Source organism: Pogona vitticeps, chromosome Z (genome assembly GCF_051106095.1).
Source record: "Pogona vitticeps strain Pit_001003342236 chromosome Z, PviZW2.1, whole genome shotgun sequence".
Taxonomy (NCBI): domain Eukaryota; kingdom Metazoa; phylum Chordata; class Lepidosauria; order Squamata; family Agamidae; genus Pogona; species Pogona vitticeps.
In genome coordinates, this window is record NC_135799.1 from 431,198 (window position 1) to 437,197 (window position 6,000).

Here is a 6,000-nt window from a genome sequence, read left to right on the forward strand (position 1 = left end):
AAGGACTCATGACACGAAGATCCAAAGCCCGCACGAATGCTTCCCATAGGAACATCAGGTTGACCAGCCCTGAATTTTAGCAGGATGAAGTATTTAGATGACTGATGTTGCTATACAATCTGCACCCAGATGCTTGCAAGCTTGTGGAAGCAACAAGTCAATTCCCTGGCTTGCATCCACGCTCCTGCTCATCTTGGACCTTGTTTTCTGGAGCCTTGGCTTTGGCCTCTGGCCTCTGACTATGGTTTGTGTTTGAGCTCTGGCATTTTTGGTATCTGTTTTGCATCTAGTGGACTTCTGATATTGACTGGTTTATTGGACTTTTGCCTGTTAAAACCCCGAGAAATATGACAGTTTGTTTCCACCACCACACTCTCTCCATAAGATGGAGAGGAAGGCAAGCGAAGGCTCTGGTCAGCTGCATGCTGTGCATACTCAGGTGCAGTTTTTGACACAAATGGTGGCACAGCTTCAGCAGCAACAACTGCAATCTCAGGCCAATGCTGCCACCAAGGTCAAGTGCCCTGTGCTTCCTCCCGAAAAGTTTGGAGGAAAGGTGGAGGAGTTTCCAGCATTCCTGGCACAGTGTAAACTGTATATTGAGCTGCGTGCCAGAGACTTTCCTACAGATAAAATCAAGGTCTGCTTCATAGTCAGCCTTCTCAAGGGACAGGCCAATCCTCTACTCCTTGCTCCAGGAGAGGAGGGAGCTCAGGGAAGAACGAGCAGTGAGAGCAGCAGCAGACGAAAAGAACTCTTTGGCCTGGTTTGTTAGTAAAACTCTTCCGACTTTCCAGGAGGGCCAAGATACACTTTCATTTCTAACTAACTGAGCAGGCTTGCAGAGAGTTAAACACACCTGAATCAATCTTCATTAAATTGCTTCGTTCTCAAGTGTCGGGACAGTTAGTCGGCCTGCTGGCTCTGAAAGCCAGAGATGACAGCTCATGGAATGACTTCAGGCAGCTCATAAATCGCCGTTTTGGTTATACGCCAGAAGGACTAAGGTAGAAATTTAGAAGCATGCATCGTCAACAGGACTCTTTTTCTGCTTTTGCAGACAAATTGGAACATGAGCATGCAATTTGGCATAAAGCAGGTGGTGTGGACTCTTATGATGAGTTATGCCAGCTACACCTGTGTGAGCAATTCCTAAGCACAGTTCCCCATGAAATGAATTCTGCCTTGTTAGATAAACATATAACTAACTTGAAGGAATTGGCTTTAACAGCAGATGAGTTATGGGTGGTTAGAGCAAATGAACTTTGCCAGAAAGCAAAAGCTGGGAAGGGCTTTCAGCAGCAGAGGAAGCCAGAACAATTTAAGAAACAAGATAAGGCTTTCCCTGGACTAAGTATGCTCGCCCTGTGGAAACAAGCCAGAAGCCCATTGCTTCTGCCCCCCCTATAAAATCTACTTCTTTGGAGGGAGCCACTTGTGATGGGACTGCCCCCAATATAACCAGAGCAAACAGCCATCCAAGTCTCCCACTAAACCACCTGCTTGCCCATCTTGTACTGAAGAGACTCCAAGTGCTTGCAGACAGAGTCTATCCAGAGTCTATCACCTGGCAGGATGAAGTTCCAAACAGAGTATAGTCCTAGAACTAGGTGGAATTGTTAGCATGTATACATTACAGTGGGCCCTCGACTTACGAACTTAATCTGTTCTGGAAGGACGTTCATACCTCGGAAAGTTCATAAGTCGAAGTACCATTTCCCTTGAAATGCATGGAAATGGAATTAATCCATTCCAGCATTTAAAAAAATAAATAAATACAAAAATAAAAAGAGCAAGTCCCACATTGGGACTGCAAAAAACATACGCACACACACACACACACACACACACACACACACACACACAGAAACATAACCCCCCAGTCCAAACCCACCCTCCCAAACCCACCCAGAAATGTTTTTTTTAAAAAAGGACTTACCGGTCGGTGCTCCGTTGCCTCCGCGCAGCCAGGGGCGAGCGGCCAAGCACCCGGCCAGCTCTAGCCTCCCAGAGCTGGGTTAGCTTCGGTGGCTCCGCAACCAAAAAGGAAGGGAGAAAGGGCTGGAAATTCGAATTTCCTGCCCTTCCTCCCTGCCTTTGGAGCTTTCAAAAGGCTTCCTCCGAAATCGGAGGAAGCCTTCTGAAACCTCCTACGACAAAAAGGGCGGGAAGTTCGAACTACCTGCCCTTTCTCCCTGCCATTTTGGTTTTGGAAGCAAGCCAAGTAGCTGGGGAGAAATTGGCTCCCTCCTTTCACCCAAAGCTGAGTCCCTTTCGCGCAGCAATGGGTGAAAGGAGGGAGCCGATGTCTCCCCGGCCACCTGGCTTGCTTCTGAAGCCAAAAAGGCAGGGAGAAAGGGTGGGAAGTTTGAACTTCCCACCCTTTCCTCTGCCTTTTTAGCTTTGGAGTTTTTGGAGGAAGCCGTTTGAAAGCTCCAAAGGCAGGGAGGAAGGGCAGGAAATTCAAACTTCCCACCCTTTCTCTCTGCTTTTTGGGTTCGTAACCCGATCCGCATTTGCACGTAGGATGTACTACTAGAGATCGGGTTCGTAACCCAAAATGTTCGTAACTAGGGCCGTTCATAAGTCGAGGGACCACTGTACTGAAACAGTGATGTCTCCGTTGGCTTGGGCATGTCATGAGAATGGCTGCTGGTCAGGTTCCAAAAGATTTCCTGTATGGAGAATTAATACAGGGAAATCACCCTAGAGGGAGACCACAGATGCGATACAAGGATATCTGCAAGTGGGATCTGAAGGCCTTAGGAATGGTCCTCAACAGATGGGAAACCCTGACATCTGAGCGTCTAGCCTGGAGGCAGGTGTTGCATCGCGGCCTCTCCCAATTTGAAGAGACCCTTGTCCAGCAGGCCGAGGCAAAGAGGCAGTCCCGAATGCTGCAAAACCAGGGAGCTGGACAGGGGACAGATTGGATTTGTCTTCAGTGTGGAAGGGACGGCCACTCTCGAATTGGCCTTCTCAGCCACACTAGACGCTGTTCCAAGTCTTCCATACAGAGCATGTTACCATAGTCTCTCGAGACTGAAGGATGCCTAAGATGGTGACATGCAAGGCATGTGGATGATGGGCAACTGACTGAATGTCGTGGAGGATGGGAAAGAAGTCTGCCTTTTCCAGAGGGCCTCCCCTCCTGACCCCAGCTGTTCAAGGCCCAGTGAAAACCACCCACACCTAGAGCCAGCCATACGGAGGTTTTAGTGCAATAATATAATAATCATCTTAATGTGACCTTCCGGATCCATGGCATCCAGACCCTATCAAGGAGGCACCTCTGGGGAATTACCTGAATTCGCAACCACTCTGAAACCCTGAATGAAACCCCTCCAGGACAGAGATGGCTTGGGAACGACCTCAACTGGGATCTGGACCAGGGGAGGACGTGTGCATCCCCTTTGGGTTCTGTTGGACCCTCTGCTGAGCTTTCGATACCATCGTCCACGGCACTTTGGATTTGGCACAGAAGCCAATGTTGGAGAAATCCCATTGCTGGAAAAAAAAGGGAAGATCATACATGGAGAAACCTTGAAGAAAAGGAGAAAGCAATTGGGGGGGGGGGGCTGCGCCTTTTTTGCCTCTTTTTCCAGATGTGCTCCTTTTTTTGCTTTGAGACGGATTTCCTGGTCCTAAGCCCAACCTTCAAGTCTTGTCTCTGGATCCCAGCCTCTGAATGGCAAGCAATCTGGGGTTTTCCCTTTGGCCTTCCTCGCAGGCAGAGCGGGAAGGAAGCACTCGCTGACCCCAGACACACCTACTACTCTGGCAAGGGCTGAGCCTGTTCCCCTGCCCCCCCCCGATCTCCACGGACTCCTGGACCCCAAACTTGGCTGACCGGTGAACAGAAAGCACCTGTTCTTTGGCTTCCTTGATCTTTGGAGGGAAAGCCGAAAAAACTGCCACACCCAACTTCCTGCTTTGTTTCCTGCAATCAGATCCAGACTCAACAACACAGAAACCTAGCAAACTAAAAAAAGGTACGTATCACTTGATTTCATAGAAACCATGGCCTGATAGTTAGAGGTGGGTTTTGGCTCACCTAGAAGGATGCCCACTCTGATGGGCCTGGCTCTCTTTTAGGATTTGGGAGGGACTGGCCAAACCATGTATATATATTTCCGTTCATCTGGGTGGAGGCTACAGCTGGGGAGATCTTCCACCATCAAGGGTGAAAACATTTGTAGACCAACAGGTAAGGAGCTGGGAATCAGCAGCTGAGCCGGGGGAGATCTTACATTAAAATTACTTTAAAAAAAAAATTGGACATATTAGAGGAACATTTTGCGCAAAGATGAACATGATAAAGGACAAAAATGGGAGGGACCTAACAGAAGCAGAAGACATCAAGAAGAGGTGGCAAGAATACACAGAGGAATTATATCAGAAAGATTCCGATATCCCGGAAAACCCAGACAATATAGTTGCTGACCTTGAGCCAGACATCCTGGAGAGTGAAGTCAAGTGGGCCTTAGAAAGCCTGGCTAACAACAAGGCCAGTGGAGGTGATGGCATCCCAGCTGAACTATTTAAAATCTTAAAAGATGATGCTGTTAAGGTGCTACATTCAATATGCCAGCAAGTTTGGAAAACTCAACAGTGGCCAGAGGATTGGAAAAGATCAGTCTACATCCCAATCCCAAAGAAAGGCAGTGCCAAAGAATGCTCCAACTACCGCACAATTGCACTCATTTCGCACGCTAGCAAGGTTATGCTCAAAATCCTACAAGGTAGGCTTCAGCAGTATGTGGACCGAGAACTCCCAGAAGTACAAGCTGGATTCCGAAGAGGCAGAGGAACTCGAGACCAAATTGCTAACTTGCGCAGGATTATGGAGAAAGCCAGAGAGTTCCAGAAAAATATCTACTTCTGCTTCATTGACTATGCAAAAGCCTTTGACTGTGTGGACCACAGCAAACTATGGCAAGTTCTTAAAGAAATGGGAGTGCCTGACCACTTTATCTGTCTCCTGAGAAACCTATATGTGGGACAGGAAGCAACAGTTAGAACTGGTCATGGAACAACTGAGTGGTTCAAAATTGGGAAAGGAGTACGGCAAGGCTGTATATTGTCCCCCAGCTTATTTAACTTATATGCAGAATACATCATGCGGAAGGCTGGACTGGAAGAAACCCAAGCCGGAATTAAGATTGCCGGAAGAAATATCAACAACCTCCGATATGCAGATGATACCACTCTGATGGCAGAAAGTGAGGAGGAATTAAAGAACCTTGTAATGAGATTGAAAGAGGAGAGTGCAAAAAACGGTCTGAAACTCAACATCAAAAAAACTAAGATCATGGCCACTGGTCCCATCACCTCCTGGGAAATAGAAGGGGAAGATATGGAGGCAGTGTCAAATTTTATCTTCCTGGGCTCCATGATTACTTCAGACGGAGACAGCAGCCCTGAAATTAAAAGGCGCCTTCTTCTTGGGAGGAAAGCGATGACAAATCTTGACAGCATCTTGAAAAGCAGAGACATCACCTTGCCAACAAAAGTCCGAATAGTCAAAGCTATGGTTTTTCCTGTCGTGATGTATGGAAGTGAGAGCTGGACCATAAAGAAAGCAGACCGCCGAAGAATTGATGCCTTTGAATTGTGGTGCTGGAGGAGGCTCTTGAGAATCCCCTGGACTGCAAGGAGAACAAACCTATCAATACTAAAGGAAATCAACCCTGAGTGCTCACTGGAAGGACAGATCCTGAAGCTGAGGCTCCAGTACTTTGGCCATCTCATGAGAAGAAAAGAGTCCTTGGAAAAAACCTTGATGTTAGGAAGGTGTGATGGCAAGAGGAGAAGGGGACGACCAAGGATGAGATGGCTGGACAGTGTCTGCAAAGCAACCAACATGAACCTGACACAACTCCGGGAGGCAGTAGAAGACAGGAGGGCCTGGCGTGCTCTGGTCCATGGGGTCACGAAGAGTCGGACACGACTAAACGACTAAACACACACACACACAAAAAAAGTAATTCAGATCTCTGT